Source organism: Periplaneta americana, chromosome 3 (genome assembly GCF_040183065.1).
Source record: "Periplaneta americana isolate PAMFEO1 chromosome 3, P.americana_PAMFEO1_priV1, whole genome shotgun sequence".
Classification (NCBI taxonomy): domain Eukaryota; kingdom Metazoa; phylum Arthropoda; class Insecta; order Blattodea; family Blattidae; genus Periplaneta; species Periplaneta americana.
The window spans coordinates 176,673,542-176,695,695 of record NC_091119.1 but is presented as its reverse complement, the minus strand read 5'-3'; the positions used below and the strand labels follow the sequence as shown (position 1 = coordinate 176,695,695).

The following is a 22,154-nucleotide window of genomic DNA, read 5'->3' as shown; positions in this document are numbered from 1 at the left end:
AACCGGTATACTTGGTGTATCATTAATTCTCTGCATCATTTTCTAAATTAATTTGAGGGGTTCCGGCATCTCTTGCTCTGACTTCTCTAACCGTGTAATAGTTTCAGACACAGTTTGTATGAAAACCAAATGATTCGTCAGAACCTTCAAATCCAGAGCGTTTTCCTTTGCGTATTTGTTGGCATTTATTCTACAGTACCCCCACCCACTGTACGCTTTACCACTATACTCAGTACGCCGTTATGCGGATTTCCCACTGAACTGCTCTATCGGGTCCGAAGTCTCGAAGCCTGGTCATGACCGTGCTGGTAGAAAAGGTGGGTGGGGTAAGAGAGGGGAGTATAGCAGTGCTCTCAGGAGCCACGGTTCTGCAGGCCTGACATAGAGATATCTTATGTATATACACCCGTCTTGCATGACACTTGCCCATATATCACTCTTCTTCTAAACTTAATAAAATCTGAAGTCGACATCTGGCACTCGTAATTTGTCTGGAAGTAAATTAATTAGCCCAACTGTAGTGACGAACGGAATTATGACAATGAGTGAGTGTAACGCAGGTTCGTAAGCTCATACACTCATAACGGGCGGCACGACTGGCTAAGTGCAGAGTGGGGAATCGTGTTTACCATTTAAACACGACTCTGGCCAGTTCAGAATGACCTAATTAACTCCTTATTTGCTGAAAGTTTTACCCTTGTATGAAGGGAGATGACATGTTTTTCCAGCGTAATTCTGAATGACTGCTTGTCATCCTATAACGTTATGAGAACTACATTTAGTTGACAATTACGTTTTTAATGAAGACGAAAGCGCAAACAGCTGTCACGGACTTCACGTTCTTTTAGACATAAAGGGTGTAATATTGAGTACTTTACGCTAAAGAGTGGTAGAGAGAGACGCTCTCAAAACATTCTATTACGCTTTCTCTATACAGGCTGATTCAAAAGGTTGTGCACAAACTTATGGAGCTTATAGAGGGGTCCAAATACAGCAACTTTAGAATAGGAAATCACGGTCCAGGAAGTAATCTTGAATCAGTGCACGCTTGGGAATATCAGGAACTAAACTGTAGATGTAAACTTACTTTGTAATGAGGCACTGAGTTCGATACACTACGAAATTATGAAGAAGTTCTGTCTGTTGTCATACTGTAAAGGGGTTAGGTACAACTTACAGCAGTAAAATGTTTGGAAATATGCAACATTTTTTTTCTTCCATTACTGTATCTTGAACAATAATGAAATTTGTTATGTGTAAAACACTGACCTTCTGCTATATGAAAAAATATTTTTACGATTTAAAAAAATATTTCTATTTCTTTTTTCAAAATGGTAGCAGTTTACTGTGCAGTGATGAAGCGTTTTCCTCCATTACTGTATATTGTACAATTATAAAAATTGGTATGTGTAAAACACTGTACTTATGCTATATGAAAAATATTTTTACGATTAAAAAAAGTCCATTTTTTTTCAAAATGGTAGCAGTTTACTGTGCAGTGATGAAGCGTTTTCCTCCATTATTGTATCTTGTACAATAATAAAACTTGGTATGTGCAAAACACTGTCCTTTCTGCTATATGAAAAATTATTTTTACGATTTCAAAAATAATTATATTTATATATATATTTTTTTTCAAAATGGTAGCAATTTACTGTGCAGTGATGAAGCGTTTCCTTCGTAACTCATAAACTTATTAACTTTTTCATGTTGTATCTCTTTTATTTTATTGATGAAACTCATGTTTACAATATCATGCTCATTCAACTATATTCCTTAATAAATAATATTTTTTTTTTATTTTGTGTTAGGAGAAAATACTGATATTTGATCATTTTTAAAAGAATGTATTTTTTATCAGACAATCTATCGGAGAGAAGTGATCTTGCATCATATTGCAGATATGACATGCATAAATACACACACAAATTTTCATCACAGAATATTGGATAGTTTTTGAGTTATTTGGGAAATGTTTCATCACTGCAAAGTGAACTGAATTTTGAAAAAAAAAAAATTGTTTTTTAATTAATTTTTTTTCGTATACCAGAAGGATAGTGTTTTACATACTAATTTTCATTATTGTACGGGATACAGTAATATTTTACTGCTGTAAGCTGTACATAACCCCGAAGGGCCGTATTCATAGACATTCTTAGTGCGGGCTTCCGGTGAATGATCAGCGAACTAACGGCTTTCGTATTCATAAACCAGTGTTCGCGGTATGATATGATATGAATCCTGTACAAGTAACCAGTCGATAGTCGGGGCTAGTTTAGCACGCTCGTAGCGCGGGCTAGCGAAATGTCTATAAATAGCAATCTTAAGTTATAGTACAGTACTTGTGTATCATTTTCTGTTTACATCTGTTGGTTATTCGTGCGCTCTCAGACAAGTGGTTTGTTTTCATTGAAGTACTGTATCGGTAGTGTACACTACGACATTATTCACTTTGAAGCTAACTGCTGTGCAGCCTATATGAAATGAACAATACCTGTACACGTTGTCAGAACTCCGAGATATGCATTTCACGTATCACAGAGCCGCTGTTAATGCACACGAAGTCCAAAACCTGTACAGCGTCCAAATCCGAACAAACGTCAACCACAACATCGAACATTGTCGTAACAGCCATGTCTGGGCGTGGCACACTCGTCAAGCTGTATTCGAACACCACCAGCAACGTAGGTTTGGAGTTAATGTATGGGCGGTATTATCGGTGATCACGTGATTGGACCGTTACTCCTGCCATTACGTTTGAATTGGATGAGCTACAAGTTTTTCAAACGAGACATTCTTCCAGAACTGTTAAAGAATGTACCACTTATCGTGTGTCGTCAGATTTGGGTGCAACTAGACGGAGCAACTGCACACTTTTCTCGTCAAGTACGTGACATACTAAATGACACATATCCCGGGCATTGGATCAGAAGGGATTGTCCAATTGGCTACAGGTACGTTAACAGAAAGCCACAATTTAAGTCACACAGAATTGTGTGCACTCAAAGTTGGGTTTCTGGCGTCTTGTCAGACCATTTGAGTTGTGTGGAGATAAGGGGAAGAATTGTGACGGTGTTGTGTATAGTTCCTAGGGTAGCTCAGTCGGTAGAGCATTCGTGCGCTAAGCGATGGATCCCGGGATCGACACCCTGCCCCAGAACAATTTCCCTTGAAATTATTCAAATCACAGAGTAGGCCTACTTACACCAACCACGACTACGACAATATAGAAACAGACACGAACTAAAAAGCCAGAAAACATAAATACATTAGAATACGAAATATACAGACATACAAAAAACTAAATTTCAGAACGAACACCCTTTTTGACACAACACTACCAGAAACATAAACACCTCCCCCCCCCCAGAAGTAAGAAACCGAAAGGAAGTGCAAGATGTCACGAGAAATCGGATTGGAAAATGGCGGAAATAAGCCGAAGCTAGTAATTAAGGTAAAAATTTTAATATTAGCACACCAAATTATAAAATCGATTGTTTAACAAATTAAAAAAAAATAATTTGTCATAAAATTATAATCAAACATTTTTAAGATATTCTCTTTACGTTTTATTGTACAGCGGAGAAAAAATAAAAGTTAAACCGTACTATACAGTACAATAGGAGTCTGATATCGTGATTCTAATAATGTAGGCAAAGTAATGGAATCATGCGAATTATGCCTTTCAACGCTATATCCAACTGTTTCCTGCAGGTGACAATGGAAGGTAGAACTGGAAAATTTACTGCTCTCGTGTAGGAATTCGATCATCGTTATAATTAACAGTTGTTTGCTCTGCATAAGTTCATTACTATTGATGCGAAAACTTTTAACTGAAAGGAAAACAAATTCCAAAAAAATCGCAAGACAAACAGAATAAAACGTTCAGTAGTTAAGGGTGAAGCTTAAATAGTATTTGAGATTATGTGTAAGGAACACTACTGCATTTTGCATTTCATATCTGATTATAGATTCTACGTTTGCGGAATCGAAAATGAATATGCGGTATTGCACAAATTCGTAATAATTCTTGAGTAGTAATCGTCCATAGAGTTGATTGAAGATTCTATAGTTGGCACAACTGGTAAAAAGAGAACAGCTCATCATTATACACTACTGCCATCTAGCGGAATATTTGTAATGATGAGATCGTACAATATACATTTTCAAGACAGTTTAGAGTCGATTAATATTTTATTGCATTAGAGTACTTTATTTCTTCTAATCTTTAGGAAAAAAAATTCACTGCGGGCTAAAGCAGGGAGATGCACTATCACCTTTACTTTTTAACTTCGCGCTTGAATATGCTATTAGGAAAGTTCAGGATAACAGGCAGGGTTTGGAATTGAACGGGTTACATCAGCTTCTTGTCTATGCGGATGACGTGAATATGTTAGGAGAAAATACACAAACGATTAGGGAAAACACGGAAATTTTACTTGAAGCAAGTAGAGCGATCGGTTTGGAAGTAAATCCCGAAAAGACAAAGTATATGATTATGTCTCGTGACCAGAATATTGTACGAAATGGAAATATAAAAATTGGAGATTTATCCTTCGAAGAGGTGGAAAAATTCAAATATCTTGGAGCAACAGTAACAAATATAAATGACACTCGGGAGGAAATCAAACGCAGAATAAATATGGGAAATGCGTGTTATTATTCGGTTGAGAAGCTCTTATCATCCAGTCTGCTGTCCAAAAATCTGAAAGTTAGAATTTATAAAACAGTTATATTACCGGTTGTTCTGTATGGTTGTGAAACTTGGACTCTCACTCTGAGAGAGGAACATAGGTTCAGGGTGTTTGAGAATAAGGTGCTTAGGAAAATATTTGGGGCTAAGCGGGATGAAGTTACAGGAGAATGGAGAAAGTTACACAACACAGAACTGCACGCATTGTATTCTTCACCTGACATAATTAGGAACATTAAATCCAGACGTTTGAGATGGGCAGGGCATGTAGCACGTATGGGCGAATCCAGAAATGCATATAGAGTGTTAGTTGGGAGACCGGAGGGAAAAAGACCTTTAGGGAGGCCGAGACGTAGATGGGAGGATAATATTAAAATGGATTTGAGGGAGGTGGGATATGATGATAGAGACTGGATTAATCTTGCACAGGATAGGGACCGCTGGCGGGCTTATGTGAGGGCGGCAATGAACCTTCGGGTTCCTTAAAAGCCATTTGTAAGTAAGTAAGTAATCTTTAGGAAAATGCGGAAATTCTACTTGAAGCAAGTAAAGAGATAGGTTTGGAAGTAAATCCCGAGAAGACTAAGTATATGATTATGTCTCGTGATCAGAATATTGTACGAAATGGAACTATAAAAGTTGGAGATTTATCCTTCGAAGAGGTGGAAAAATTCAAATATCTTGGAGCAACAGTAACAAATATAAATGACACTCGGGAGGAAATTAAACGCAGAATAAATATGGGAAATGCCTGTTATTATTCGGTTGAGAAGCTTTTGTCATCTAGTCTACTGTCAAAAAATCTGAAAGTTAGAATTTATAAAACAGTTATATTACCGGTTATTCTGTATGGCTGAGAAACTTGGACTCTCACTTTGAGAGAGGAACAGAGATTGAGGGTGTTTGAGAATAAGGTTCTTAGGAAAATATTTAGGGCTAAAAGGGATGAAGTTACAGGAGAATGGACGAAGTTACACAACGCAGAGCTGCACGCATTATGTCCTTACCTGACATAATTAGGAACATTAAATCCAGACGTTTGAGATGAGCAGGGCCTGTAGCACGTATGGGCGGATCAAGAAATGCATATAGAGTGTTAGTTGGGAGGCCAGAGGGGAAAAGACCTTTGGGAAGGCCGAGACGTAGATGGGAAGATAATATTAAAATGGATTTGAGGGAGGTGGGATATGATGATAGAGACTGGATTAATCTTGCTCAGGATAGGGACCAATGGCGGGCTTATGTGAGGGCGGCAATGAACCTCCGGGTTCTTTAAAAGACAGTAAGTAAGTAAGTCAATCTTTAGGCCTATATACTTTCTTCTAATCGTGTAACAGTCAATTAAATCCCATTCTAGTTTTGATTTTCTCTAGATAAATCAAAACCTCTAGCGAGAATACTGTAGACAAAACGACCCTGTGGCTAATAGTGTTCCCGTAAACACAGAATTTCGACACTGAATAATGTCTGCAGACCAAAGCGACGTTCAATGAGATACTAGTCATTCAATCATTCACCCACTGTGGAGTGACTTTATAAATGAGCGGCTGCAGTGTCGGCAAACAACCGATTCGCGACGTAACCACTTCAACAGTAAAACTAGATGCGGCTACTTTGTATGCATTGCGTTGCCATAATCACAGTGATCACCATTATCATTATCATCTGGAACTCTGCGAGCCGTTATCATCAATGTTGTTCTGTTTTCTTTCTGCTATACGCTTCTGGATTTATTTAACGGTACCTACTGCCGTTAACAGTGTGGACTGGAATTACACGCGACAATAATCATGACTGTTCTAGATACAGTAGTAACACTTCTGCGTTAATGTTCGACTGTACACATTAGGTCGGAAGAATATGTTTTGTATAATAGTATGTTTTCGTCTTAGAAATTATAAACAAATAACCAAACAAATAAACTCACAAAAATAAATAAATCAATAAGTAAATAAATAAGTAACGAAATAAGTAAATAAATAAATTCGTAATTAAATAAATAATTGAAATATATCAGTAACTAATTATTAATTAAATTAATAAATAAAAAACACCGGCTTCAAACAAAATAAATCAGTTAGTAAATAAATAACTAAATAAGTAAATAAATATGTAAATAAATAATAAAAATATATATGTAAATAAATAAATAATTAAAATATATGTAAATAAATAAATACTTAAAATATATATGTAAGTAAATACATAATGAAATTAATGAATAAAAAACACTGGCTTCAAATCAAATAAATCAGTTAGTAAATAAATAAGTAACGAAATTAGTAAATAAATAAATATGTAAATACATAATTGAAATATATATGTAAATAAATAAATACTTACCCACTTACAAATGGCTTTTAAGGAACCCGAAGGTTCATTGCCGCCCTCACATAAGCCCGCCAGCGGTCCCTGTCCTATGCAAGATTAATCCAGTCTCTATCATCATATCCCACCTCCCTCAAATCCATTTTAATATTATCCTCCCATCTACGTCTCGGCCTCCCCAAAGGTCTTTTTCCTTCCGGTCTCCCAACTAACACTCTATATGCATTTCTGGATTCGCCCATACGTGCTACATGCCCTGCCCATCTCAAACGTCTGGATTTAGCCTAATGTTCCTAATTATGTCAGGTGAAGAATACAATGCGTGCAGTAACTTTCTCCATTCTCCTGTAACTTCATCCCGCTTAGCCCCAAATATTTTCCTAAGCACCTTATTCTCAAACACCCTTAACCTATGTTCCTCTCTCAGAGTGAGAGTCCAAGTTTCACAACCATACAGAACAACCGGTAATATAACTGTTTTATAAATTCTAACTTTCAGATTTTCTGACAGCAGACTAGATGATAAAAGCTTCTCAACCGAATAATAACACGCATTTCCCATATTTCCCTATTTAATTCCCAAATAAATAAATAAGTAAATAAATAAATGCTGGCTTCAACGTAAATAAATCACGAAGTAAATAAATTAGTAAAGGAATAAATAAATAAATATAAGTAAATAAATAATTAAAATATACATTTAAATAAATAATTAACTAAATAAATAAACACTAGCCTCAAAATCAGATTTATTTATTCCAGTCTATTAACTACCTCTGACTGAGATTCTGGCTGATACGTACATCTATTATCAGGCAGTACATCTCACTTGACGATATGTATCAGAGGAAGAACAATATTGTTTGTATGCATCCCAAGTCTGATCAGTGGAATATGTAGCCAATCGGCGATGTATTCAATGAAGGGATAAAGAAAATGGGTACCCTACCCCATTATTTTCTGACCTAATTGCCTTATGAGTGGTGCCATGTTCGTATCACTGTGAGGTTCAGACCTGATTTCGGACAGTTGACTAAACAACTAGTATTGAAAAGTCTTTTTACTTGTAGCTAATTATGTGTCATAATTGACTCACACGGACGTAGATTCGCATAATTTTTAAATCACAATTTAATTAGTTTCTCTCTTTTATTCGGCCAAAACTCTCCACATCCAAATTATTCCATCAGTAACTTCAAACAGTTAACATTCTGCAATGGAATAAATCTTAGGCGAAGTACGGATTTTAAATGTTAATAAAGAAAGTACTTAGGATTGCGATCTCTGGGGCTTATAAGATACTCTTGAGGAAATGAGAGTGAGGAAAAATAGTACGACGTGTAGTATTCCAACTGGGATACATATAACATCCATCTGAAGAGATACACAGTGCGATCGAGAAGTCTCTCCGCAGTGCATGTGTAGCCACGGTGTAGCCGAGAATCCACTAAGCACAGAATTGAAGTGGCACCACTGGCCGCTAAGGATATGAACTGGGGGTGTGAGGTTGTCAAACCGGAATTAATGGGAGAGTGCCAACTTTCTACAGGATTACTGGAACTAATGAAGCTGCGGAGAGACTTTTCGATCGCACTGTATTACGCTTTCGGGGGAAAGAAATGCACTCTAGTGGACTCCACCGGAACTTTAAAATGCAGGTTGAAACGACAGACGACGTCGAACGGATGAATCACGATATCTACGAAAGCGTAATTATTCGGAGTTTAAAAATCACTTTCAGTATAGGAGAACTAAGGCACAATAAGCCCATTAGAGGCTTAAATGCTAACCTTCGGACCTCTCCTCCGTACCAAAAAAAATAATAAACACAGGCGGTATGCAGAAAAAGAATATCAAACACATCATATTGATTCATAGTAGTGATGTCCTGCAGGCCATCAGTTTGTATTTCCTTTATAATATCTTTATATAACGGGAAAACCGTCACCTAAAGAAATATATTTTCCTTTTTCTCGTTTCCAGACTATTAAACGTTAATTAGTCATGTCTTATACAAGGTGCAACACTCCAAGAATCTTTAGCTTTAAACGACTGATTTATAAACATGAGCAGATATTTTAGTCACTGCTAGCTCGGAGACAGAAGACTTCTTTTTACAGTCCAGTCCGTGGGAAGTCACCCTCGCTTCTCGCACCCTCATCCCTGGACGTAATAACGGTAAAGAGGATTAGGTGGGAACGTAATCTGGTAGAGGGGTCGATTTTTCAGCTAGAATTGTGAACACGTTGTGAATTTGCGAACAAAAAGGACAGAAATAGTTACTGCTTGCAACTAATTTTATGGCTACTGATACAAAATAAAGTTTAATTAGTTCCTGAGTTATATTTTGCGTAATGAGAAAGCATATTATCATCATAGTAATATTTAATTTTTGCGAAATAATATAGCATATACAGGGTGTTTCAAAAATACGGGCCATAATTTCAGGTATGTATTTCACACATGTAGACAATCAAAATAGTTCATTACAACATGTGTCCGGAAATGCTTTATTTCCGAGTTATGGCCTTCACAACATTGAAATTCACCGGAACCATATCTCATGTTTTAGAAGACACTCCACTGCTCAATCGTCAACACATTCACTTCTTGCATGATGGCGCTCCTGCACACTTCAGTCGTACGGCTCGCCGGTACTTGGATCGAAGGTTTCCTGATCGATAGGAAGGATAGGTAGAGGTGGCCCAATTGCTTGGCCTCCACGCTCACCTGATCTGAACCCTCTCGATTTCTACTTGTGGGGCCATTTAAAATCATTGGTTTATTCGTCTCCGGTGCCTGATTTGGAATCCCTTCGGAATCGAATTGTGGCATGTTCTGAGGACATATGCAATACTACTGGAATTTGGGATAGTGTTCGCAGGTCAATAAGACATCGATGTGAGGTCTGTATTCAAGCAGGAGGTGGACATTTTGAACATCTTCTGTAATGACAACGACCTGCGGAAAGAAAAACGTTCTGGTGAATTTCAATGTTGTGAAGGCCATAAATCGGAATTGAAGCATTTCCGGACACATGTTGTAATGAACTATTTTGATTGTCTACATGAGGGAAATACATACCTGAAATTATGCCCCGCATTTTTGAAACACCCTGTATAAGGTATTGAAGAGTTACGAAAGGATATAAGAGTGAAACAGCATACTCCCCGAAAAACATTCACTGGAGATAATTCTTAAAATTTGGCTAATACAATCCAGTATACTTTTCACAAAAAATTAGACAATTCCCCTTTACACAGAATTTCATAAAATGCTATACGCAAACATTTATAATCTCCTAATACAAAGAACTTTTATGGCTAAGAAGTCAATCAGTGTGAGCTTAATTTACAGAAACATTGAATTGAAATTTAAATGAGATAACTCACCTTTTCCTTTCGTCTCAATGTTGCACTTGCACCGTAACTTGTGTAACTGAAATAAACCAGAAAATACCTATATTATACATGTGAAAACTGAAATATTTCAATAAGACATAGAAAATACGTCACTACACAAAGAGTATTAAATATCATCTAATTGAATTGTAATTTATGCACATAAAGAAAGTTAAAAATTCCTATTTTTACACTCAACCTCATAAATTAGTTACAGGCTACTAATTAAATCTCATAATTTCTATTCCAAACAAATTAAGATTCGTTTCTTACTCAGAATTCTGTCCGAATTCATTCATGAAACTCTCATCTTAAAGCTTATAAAACTGCAGTTTTTCATTTTGGTGTCCCACAGTTGTAAAAAAAAAAATCCACCTATTGGAATGAAGAGCAAATGGATCTTCTACGACATCACAGGTCGTCTCTATCGTTTCTGTTACGATATATAAAAATATTGTGAATTTGGTATTACAACAAAACAACCTATCTTCTAAAGTGAACTCTTCGATTCTTTATTACAATATAGTAAACAATAATATAAAGAGGCAGATATTATTAGACCTCGGATTTTTAGGTTCGTTTAGCGTAGGCTGAAACATATGTTCTTTAATGCACTTAGATTTAGTCAATATCATTTAGAAAAATCATATTCCTGCGACAGTATTGACAATTTATAGTAAATTCTACAAATTTGACGTCAAATTTAGAAAGTCGTATTACTGCGACAGTATTCACAATTTAAAGTTACTTCTACAAATTTAACGTCAAATTTAGAAAATCGTATTACTGCGACAGTATTCACAATTTAAAGTTACTTCTACAAACTTAACGTCAAATTTAGAAAATCGTATTATTGTGACAGTATTCACAATTTAAAGTTACTTCTACAAATTTAACGTAAAATTTAATAAGTCGTATTACTGCGACAGTATTCACAATTTAAAGTTTCTTCTACAAACTTAACGTAAAATTTAGTAAGTCGTATTACTGCTACAGTGATCATAATTTAAAGTTTCTTCTACAAATTTAACGTAAAATTTAATAAGTCTTATTACTGCGACAGTATTCACAATTTAAAGTTTCTTCTACAAACTTAACGTAAAATTTAGTAAGTCGTATTACTGCGACAATGTTCATAATTTAAAGTTTCTTCTACAAATTTAACGTCAAATTTATTAAGTCGTATTACTGCGACAATGTTCATAATTTACAGTTACTTCTACAAATTTAACGTCAAATTTATTAAGTCGTATTACTGCGACAGTGTTCATAATTTACAGTTACTTCTACAAATTTAACGTAAAATTTAGTAAGTCGTATTACTGCGACAATGTTCATAATTTAAAGTTTCTTCTACAAATTTAACGTCAAATTTATTAAGTCGTATTACTGCGACAGTGTTCATAATTTACAGTTACTTCTACAAATTTAACGTAAAATTTAGCAAGTCGTATTACTGCGACAGTATTCATTTCTTTATATTTATCGGGTTTTACAGAAATTCCTTGAAAGGATAATGCTAATAATGCATGTACAGAATCCCAGCATCAATTAGCCACTCGCCTCGGCTTATATTACAGAAATGTGATGCTCAAAAGAGTAACACATCTCTCCCCTTGCAATATTGAACTAAATTAATGCCCTTGTGTAGCGACCATACGTCTAATCCATGCTGTGTGGACCTAGTACTGCACTTGAGCTCCAAATTACACATAATAGGTTTGCTGGGATTTCAATTCTCATATAGGCCTTAATAATGTACACTAATGCTCTCAATGTGTGAAGCAGAGATTTATATGTCATGTGTAATGAACAGATCGGTACACCTCACTACGGTCTATTGATTTAGATACAATTACGTCATACACCAGAACCAGACGAATTACTTCTAGGATTTGTACAGAAAAGACTATTTATTTCATCTCCAATTAATACCAATTATGCACTAATGAAGTCCATGTTAAAAGATTAGTATATAAATACCTCCATGAGACCGCAATTGAATTTTCATAGAAATCCTGGTCAATATGGTACATAGTCACATGGTCACATTTCTCTCCCTGTATTAGAATACAGCAAACCACATAAAACGTGCATCTGATTATACAAATACCGGATCTATTCAAAAGAGCAAGCACATTTCCATGTAGTTAAAATGGTAGAGGCAATGAAGGTGTAATAATCTATACTATTAATAAATCTGTAGCCAAAATACACTCAGGGACAAAAAAAACCGGACACTTTAATATTTGCTGGTATTTTGCAAAATATTATCTTCTCATACAATATTATGGTAGCCATCTGTTGTTATGGAGACGTGTATACATTGTTGATTGTTTTTTGTTTTATAAACAAGCCATTACAACCAAATATTCCAATTTTGCTTTCGTAGTCTCAGCTATAACAATTTTGTCTCAACCATTTTGTGCTTCATTATCGTTATCATTCGTTATTTCTTTATTTTTACATTTTGTGAGTTTAAGTGGGGTTGTAACATTTGTTTTAAAACAAGATGCGACCTGAAGATGTGGCTCGAGCTGTAGTCCTTTACGATAATGGACGCAGTGTACGTTACATTGCAAATGTTATGAATACGGCTAGAAGCACAACCCATGATAACCCATGATGCCATAAAACGGTATAGAGAGACCCTAGAATATCCCAGAAGACCAGGTTCGGGTCGTCCAAGAGCTACAAATCCAAATGAAGACAGATATATGGTGTTGAGAGTTCTTAGGGAGCGCAACCTGCCAGCTACTAGTGTAGTCCAGCAATTTGTTAACATGCATGGACGCCCAATTTCGGCCAAAACAGTTAGAAGGAGGTTGAAAGAAAGTGGACTGATATCAAGTAGACCTGCAACTGGTCCCAGACTTCTCAGGATGCATCGAGTTGAATGACTGCGTTTTGCAAATGATCACAGGGATTGGAGAAATGGACAGTGGAGCTGTGTTCTGTTCACCGATGAGTCCCGTTTCAATCTGTGCTCACCTGATGGACGTGAAAGAGTTTGGATAAGGAGGGGAGAACGATTTTCACAGTGTTGCATTTCCGAAAATGTGCCATATGGAGGTGGTGGAGTGATGGTTTGGGCAGGAGTGTGTACGGATGCTCGTACAGAGTTGGTTTTTGTTGAAAATGGAAGACTAACAGCTGATAAGTATATAAATGAATGTTTGGCTGATCATGTTGTGCCATTTGGCCAATTCGTAGGCGATAATTTTGTTTTAATGCATGATAATGCTCGGCCGCATATTGCCCATGCGGTCGGAGATTATCTCCAAGAAGTGGGAATCCATGTTCTTCCATGGCCAGCAAGCAGTCCAGACATGAACCGAATTGAACACATGTGGGACATGCTGGGACGGCGTGTTAAGAATAGACACCGAGACCAGAATCGTTACAAGAGTTGAGGCGAGCAATTGGCGAAGAATGGGAACTTATTCCTCAAGAAGACATTGCTAACCAAATTGAGAGCATGCCAAGACGTATGGATGCAGTTATTCAAGCCAGAGGGGGTAATACCCGTTACTAAAAAGAGTTTTTAATGTTTAAGACACCATAAAATGAAAAAACAGTTAGACCAAACGATGCCATAGTTATACGCCCTTTGTAATTTTTTGTAAATTTTCTTATCAGAGATTTTTATTTTTTTCAAATGTTGTCGTATAAGGTGCTAAATGGAACATTATTTTGTTTAAATGGGTTTTGTTTCATTTTGAAATAATTGGCAACAAAATACAAGCAAATATAGAAGTGTCCGGTTTTTTTTGTCCCTGAGTGTATTTCTGGTAATTTTCGATTTTCCAAAAATAATTGGTGTTAACATGTATAATTAGCCATCCTGAAACCGAAAATAGCTTTTTTGAAATTTTTGTTTGTATGTCTGTCTGTCTGTCTGTCTGTCTGTCTGTCTGGATGTTTGTTACCTTTTCACGCGATAATGGCTCAACCGATTTATATGAAAATTGGAATATAAATTAAGTTCGTTGTAACTTAGATTTTAGGCTATATGACATTCAAAATACTTTATTTAAAAGGGGGGTTATAAGGGGGCCTGAATTAAATAAATCGAAATATCTCGCTTATTACTGATTTTCATGAAACATATTACATAACAAACGTTTCTTTAAAAATAAGTTCCGATAAGTTTTATTCTATACAAAATTTTGATAGGACTGATATTTAATGAGATAAATAAGTTTTAAAATTACAATAACAACGCCATCAAAGGCGCTGTACTGAAATAAAAACAAATGACTTCGTCTATAAGGGGCCTTGGACAACAACAATCGAAAACTATTAAACATAGCCTAAGAGAATGTTTCTGTGTCTGTATAAAGTAATATCGGAAGCTAATAAATTGTTTAATTATTATTTCACCATTGGAAAGTGTAGTTTCTCTAGATGGACATAATTCTACAATGTTATTACAGTAACTTCTGAAACATATAGCAAGTAATATAAAGTATACACATTAAAACTAAATGATATGTCAATCTTCATTAAACTATGGTTGCATGTAATAACAATTAAGAAACATGTTAAAGGAATTATCATTGCATCAAATGACTGCTCTCTGGACCAACATGACCGCATTTTAATTATTTAAATACAATTTAAATTAAGTAACATATTAAACGATTTATCCTTCTATCAAACACGAATGTTCCCTGGATCAAACGTCCTATTTTAATTATGTAATTACTTTATATTTATTTCTAACAGGTGCAGCGGAGCGCACGGGTACGACTAGTAATAATAATAATAATAATAATAATAATAATAATAATAATAATAATAATAATTATAATGGATTCCCTCAAACACTTAATCAACGTTTTATCTCTCAGCCTTTAAAAGAACCTGATCCAAACTTTAGTGATGCCCACTTCGATTATTGCGATTCTCTATTCACGAATCTAAGTACTGACTTTGCCCACAGACTACAGCGTGTTCAAAATATCTGCGTTCGTTTCGTTTGTAACATTAGAAAATTCGATCATGTAACACCATCACTAGATTGTCGTCTTGGAATCCACTTAGAGAAAGAAGATTCTTCAACTCCCTCTTATTACTATTTAAAATCATCCACACCTCCACACCCTCTTACCTAGCATCTCGTTTTGTTTACCTTTCACTACCTCGAACCCGGAACATGTACCTTCTCTCTATTCCTCTGTACAGAAAATCCTTCTACTCATCATCTTTCGGCATATCGATTCCACGCCTCTGGAATTCTCTCCCTGACCATGTCAGAGACTGTCGGACAATATCAAAATTCAAATTTAAATTAAAGAATCATATTATTCTAGTTCATGGAATTGCTTGTTGAACACCTGTCAGGTTGCGCAACTTCGGCTTAACCTATGACATATAATAAATATTGTAACTATATTGTTGTAAATTTGACAATTAATATGTAATGTAAGCCACCGGCGTGGCTCAGTCGGTTAAGGCGCTTGTTTGCCGGTCTGAAGTTGCGCTAGGAGCGGATTCGATCCCCGCTTGGGCTGATTACCAGGTTGGGTTTTTCCGAGGTTTTCCCCAACCTTAAGGTGAACGCCAGGTTGTCTGTGGCGAATCCTCGGCCTCATCTCGCCAAATACCATCTCGCTTTCACCAATCCCATCGACGCTAAATAACGTCGTAGTTGGTACAGCGTCATTAAATAACCAACTAAAAATATATAATGTATGTATTATTATTATTATTATTATTATTATTATTATTATTGGTAGTAGTAGTAGTTATGACTATCATCATTGCTATCTCTGGTTTTTTTTTTTTTTTTTTTTTTTAGCTCGATGAGAGCTCTATAGTGTTCTTTTAACCCTGTTGACCCTCTATAGGACTTTAATTTAACTTGTATTATTTTCATCAGTGTTTGTATTTCTTTTTTGTATTTATATGTGCTATCTCGTAGGATCGAAGAGAAGGCCTTATGACCTTAAACCTGTCAGATTAAATAAATAGGCAGGCAGGCAGGCAGGCAGGCAGGCAGGCAGACAGACAGACAGACAGACAGAGATATAGATATAGATATAGATATAGATATAGATATAGATATCGATATCGATATCGATATCGATATAGATATAGATATAGATATAGATATAGATATAGATATAGATATATAGATATAGAGATAGATAGATATAGAGATAGATAGATAGATAGATAGATAGATAGATAGATGGATGGATGGATGGATGGATGGATGGATGGATGGATGGATGGATGGATAGATAGATAGATAGATAGATAGATAGATATATAGATAGATAGATAGATAGATAGATAGATAGATAGATAGATAGATAGATAGATAGATAGATAGATAGATAGATAGATAGATAGATAGATAGATAGATAGATAGATAGATAGATAGATAGATAGATAGATAGATAGATAGATAGATAGATAGATAGATAGATAGATAGATAGATAGATAGATAGATAGATAGATAGATAGATAGATAGATAGATAGATAGATAGATAGATAGATAGATAGATAGATAGATAGATAGATAGATAGATAGATAGATAGATAGATAGATAGATAGATAGATAGATAGATAGATAGATAGATAGATAGATAGATAGATAGATAGATAGATAGATAGATAGATAGATAGATAGATAGATAGATAGATAGATAGATAGATAGATAGATAGATAGATAGATAGATAGATAGATAGATAGATAGATAGATAGATAGATAGATAGATAGATAGATAGATAGATAGATAGATAGATAGATAGATAGATAGATAGATAGATAGATAGATAGATAGATAGATAGATAGATAGATAGATAGATAGATAGATAGATAGATAGATAGATAGATAAATTTAATGAGCTATTTTAATAAATTCTTAATTTGATATTGCTGTGAAATTTTGTACACGTATTCTGATAAATGTAGTATAAAAGATAATCTATAGTAGTTTAGACCATTCATTCGTTACTTACGTATTATTATTTTTAATTGTGTAAAATTTTTATTTCGTTAAATGTGCCACTTCTGCATCTTACTATTCAAACACGGATTGAAATCACTTCAAAGCCAGCTCAGACGAAGAGAAGTGAAGAGTTTTCATTCCGGAACAGTTCGACCGTTCTCTGAGCGAACCTTTTTGAGGGAAACTTGACACGCATACCTGCTGTAATTTATGTCTGGCGCACATCCAGAAATCTCACCAGTGTTGTATAAATTATTGCCCACTCCCTCGAGAAGCTGCTTTTAGTGTTCGTCTCTGAAATGCTAAAATCTTAAGCTCGCTGTTGCGGGGTTCTCTGTCTCTCCAATGTAATGTAATATGATATTCTGCTATATATTCGGCCTAGACAGCTATTCAAATGAGAGACAGAGTGGGAGAGGTCTTACAGAATTCTGACAAAATGTCTCTCTTTTCAGGTCGCGAAGACATTAGTCAATATTAGTAAAGGTATTTAAGGACTTTCGCTTTATTAGCCGTCCTCTAAGACTAAATAGTTGTAATTTAGAAAAATGCTAGTGGCTTGTGCAGCAAATGTTGCAAACTAAGTTCATTAGACGTTCAAATAAACATTTTTCAGATTTATTTTCAATGAAGAATACCAGACATTCTGAAAGTTATTTGCTTCCATAATAATGAAAGATACTCTCTCTCTCTCTCTCTCTCTCTCTCTCTCTCTCTCTCGAGCCAATACTGAAGAGAACCACCCATATAAATGTCTGCACCACACCGCCATTAAATATATGAAAAAGACCCAATCCCACTTGATTAATAACTATAAAAATATTTGATTTTTAATAATATTATTATCTTACGTAAGTTTTATAGCTTTCACTAACATATACTATATATACTATATAGCCGCCACGCAGTAAAATATAGGAATCAAAATCTAATTTAAGTTATTCTCTACATCTACTTAAATAACCCCAAAACGTTTCACTTTCATATCATCAATATAGCATTAATATGTATAATTAATGAAAAATAGTCACAGCATGGCATTAACTACAATAATATTTCAGTTCTAACGGTAATAATTTCAAACTACCTCAAGTTTTGTAGTTTTTAATATCAAATACACAGCTGTACCCAGAAAATTACACACCACAGAATCGAACCTGCAAATTATTTTTAGTAAGTTAAGTTTTTAATAACCAATTTAACTTAAGCTCTAAATATGTCAGCATTCTTGCAGATCATGGCCTTCGTGTAATATTGTTTACTGTAGTGTGTGTTTTGTTTTATTCTGAAATGCAATTAGCTAGTTTAGCTAGTTCTCAAAACTGACGACAGATGGATTTTGGAAAATAGGAAAATTAGAAAAATTGACATTTCACTGAGAACTACTATTTTTCTGAAAAACTTTGAGTTCCAAGCTTCAAAATGAGGGGTCATTTATTAAAATCCGTTCAGCCGTTTTCCCATAATTTCCATTTACCACTTCAAATTATATATATATATATATATATATATATATATATATATATTTTAAATCGTCTGTCATCTGTCTTTTTTCTCTCTCATAAATCAAAATATGGCAAGGATATTTCGCAGCGTCAATTGGTCACTGTTGAAAGTAATATATGATTTTTATCGGCCCCTGCTATCCCGTTATACAGAGTGTCTCAGGAGGAATGTAAAATACTTCAAGATAATGTAGTTTTGGTTAACCTATATCGATTTAACCCGATATACCTACGTCCGCAGTCCAATGGTTGGGGAGAATTACTGGGACATCTTACGGTCCGGTGTACTGTACTTGACGTGTTACGCCAGATCTTATTCACATGGCAGCATCTGAGCACCGCAACGCCAGCGCAACACACACAACTGAATACACGTTCTCTTGATATTTAATTGATGTATTCGCATAGTGAATAATATGCAGACATGTGTTTTTTTTATGAAGTTTGTGATGGCATTGCATTCGCTGCTTTTGGGGAATACAAACGAAGTTTTCCGAATTGAAGGGTTCCATCTAGCTGTGTATTTTCTCGTGTTTACTGGACGTTATCTGAGGTCGGAAACAGAACCTGTACCGATACCCGGTATGAATTTACAATCCATGGAATCCATAAGAAGGACAATCTTAGTAATAAAATTTGTCTTGTGTAATTATGTTATTTTATTTTCCCAAAACACGCTATGAAATGTTTCATATAGAACAAATTTTATCTCGAAAAGGAAGCAAAAGCGAGAAAAATATTATTAAACTTTTTTTTAATTTACAATTCATTTTACTTCAAATATCTCAAAGAATAACACACTGAAATTAAAGACACTACTTCTGTGGCCGGGAGGAAAGTGGTCTTAAGTCAATTTTTTGTGAAAATAAGATTTTTATATATTCTGAAAGCGGAAACAATTCTCTACAATCTTTTAAAACGGTTAAAGTCAAATAAGATTTCTGACTGGATTTATAGATCGTTACCAAATGTCGTACGTAGGCTACTTTTTGAATCGAGCACACACAGAATAAAGGACTTAAGAACATTTAATTCTTTATTCCTTACAAACATCACATGTTTACTTTCCATGCTTCCCTATTGAAAAGGTCTAACTGGTATTTTAGCTATTTTATCACATACTGATGCCCTTTCTTTTTAAAGCTTTAAGCACCAGGGTAAACAATCCTATAATTGTTTAAGACCCATTTTGCATTCCTAATAATTTACATTTCTAATAATTTATTTTGACATGAAAAAGGGCTTATGTTTAAATAGTCCCTTGTACTCAGTTTGGGTTCTAGTCTTCTTCTTCTTCTTCCCTTCAAGTATTAGGCCAAATGGCCTGTTACGATCTCACAGTTTAATTTTCAATCTAGCGCTTCTTTGGACGACCGAGAGATCTCTTCCCGTTTGGACGATAGTGGAACATTACTTTTGGGATTCTATCTCTATGCATGCTTTGCAGATGATTTATCCAGTTGTTCTGATAATGTTTTACGTGACTAATTAATGGGTTCTAGTCTTAAAAGGGCTTAAGTGCGGCTATGTTTTTAAATAATCAAGAAAATTGTTAAATGAGCAACATTGCCTATTTTAGAAGAAATATAAACAAAAAATATCCAGGAAAAACCTCTTAATTAAAAAAACTCTATAATTGACACCAATTTCAATCTTTTTACTCTCTCTGAAAAGTATAAAATTTTTTATGCTCGACCATGCCGAAATGTAGTAATTATACACCTGCTAGCATGTCATTAAAGTACACCTTCTCATTAAAGTACAGTTGTTCAGCCAATAACAACTCAGCTTACAGGTGTTCAGCCAATGACAAGTCAGCTTTGTACCGTTATAAAACCGCAAGAATCGATTATTCTCGGGTATGCAATCGAAAGAGAATTAGCGAAAAGTCACGGAGGCTGGAAATCCAATACTGTCGCAGAAGGTTATGTTCTGTTACTATAATCATTAGCGTTAATTGTAAATAATATTAAAATAAATTCAATTTGTTATCTCGTTTTTCAATGTAGAATTCAATAATCAAGGTTATATCAAGTTTAACGGGATTACATCAAGGTCAATGACATTATTGTTCCTCGGAAAAAATCAATACTTTCGCGTCTGCGTACATCTCACAATTCACGACCTAGAACAAGGTCACTTCCGATCTTGTCAGATACAAATAAAATGTATACATCTGAATAATTTCAAGTTAGAAATATCGTCGAGCATAAAAAGTCGTATGAAACTCGCCTATAATGGTAATTAAGAAGCTCGTATGAAAATTATGAAACTCGCTTGCGCTCGTTTCATAAACATCCATACTCACTTCTTAATTACTATCATTATAGGCTCGTTGCATAATGTATTATACTGAAGACCTTTTTTGCTCCCGGCCACAGACTCATAGTTCACTATTTAGGCCTATATTAACCAAATTTATCCGCTCCGACGACATGTTTTGAGTGAGACTAATCGTCAACAAACTTGGAGCCCACATAGCTATTCCATCATCTCTGCGATCTCTATGCCATTTAAATCTCGCTCCCAGTAAAAGAAAGTCTACATTCGTGTAACGCAATACCACAGTCTACTATATACAGTCACAAAGCTTGAGTTTTGAGGGTGGTAGAAACAATAGATTGTGCCGGAAATATTTTGCATTGCCTGTAATGAGGCGATATTAGCGATCCTAGTGGTGAGCAACTATCTAATGTATGCATATTTACTACGTATTGAGCTTCGTGACTGTATATTCTACACTGTGGCAATACTATACGTTTCCATATAACCTGTACCTCTATGCAAATTAGCGTCCCTTAACAGTGACTGTTCTTGACGATGGTTACGACGTATGATCCATACTCAAGATATATCGAGAAAATTGCATTTCAAAGAGAATCTAAATAGGGGTTGCGGTAGCCGAGAAGCTCTTTGTCGCAATGTCAAGTGAAATAGCTTTTATAAGCCAGGACCATTTCTTGCTCCCTTCGGGGACTGGATACAAATAATATGATAATCCAATCTGGTAATGTAACCACTGTGCTACTACGATGCCAGACAGACCCCTGCAGTAGCAGGGTACAGCGATATCATAAATAGTATGTTAATATTACTACATGTTAAAACATTAAGCAGACCGGAGTACAAAAGTAACAGAAACCGATGTTACGTCATATTTCATGCTTCAAAATATGCACAGAAACGCATAAGAGTAATTCAATAAGCAAGATGATATTGAATATAAAGAACTGAAACATAATATGTATAGCGGGTTGA

General features: G+C 35.2%; 1 protein-coding gene across 3 annotated transcripts in view; it reads right to left on the bottom strand.

Moving 5' to 3' along the window:
* The window catches only part of LOC138696857 (zwei Ig domain protein zig-8-like), a 1,911,002-nt gene that overhangs the window by 1,685,349 nt on the left and 203,499 nt on the right, over positions 1–22,154 (bottom strand). For all 3 annotated transcript variants that reach the window (XM_069822306.1, XM_069822304.1, XM_069822309.1), the window contains exon 2: positions 10,414–10,459. The gene's annotated coding sequence lies outside the window, so the exon portion shown is untranslated. The remainder of the gene's footprint in view (positions 1–10,413; positions 10,460–22,154) is intronic.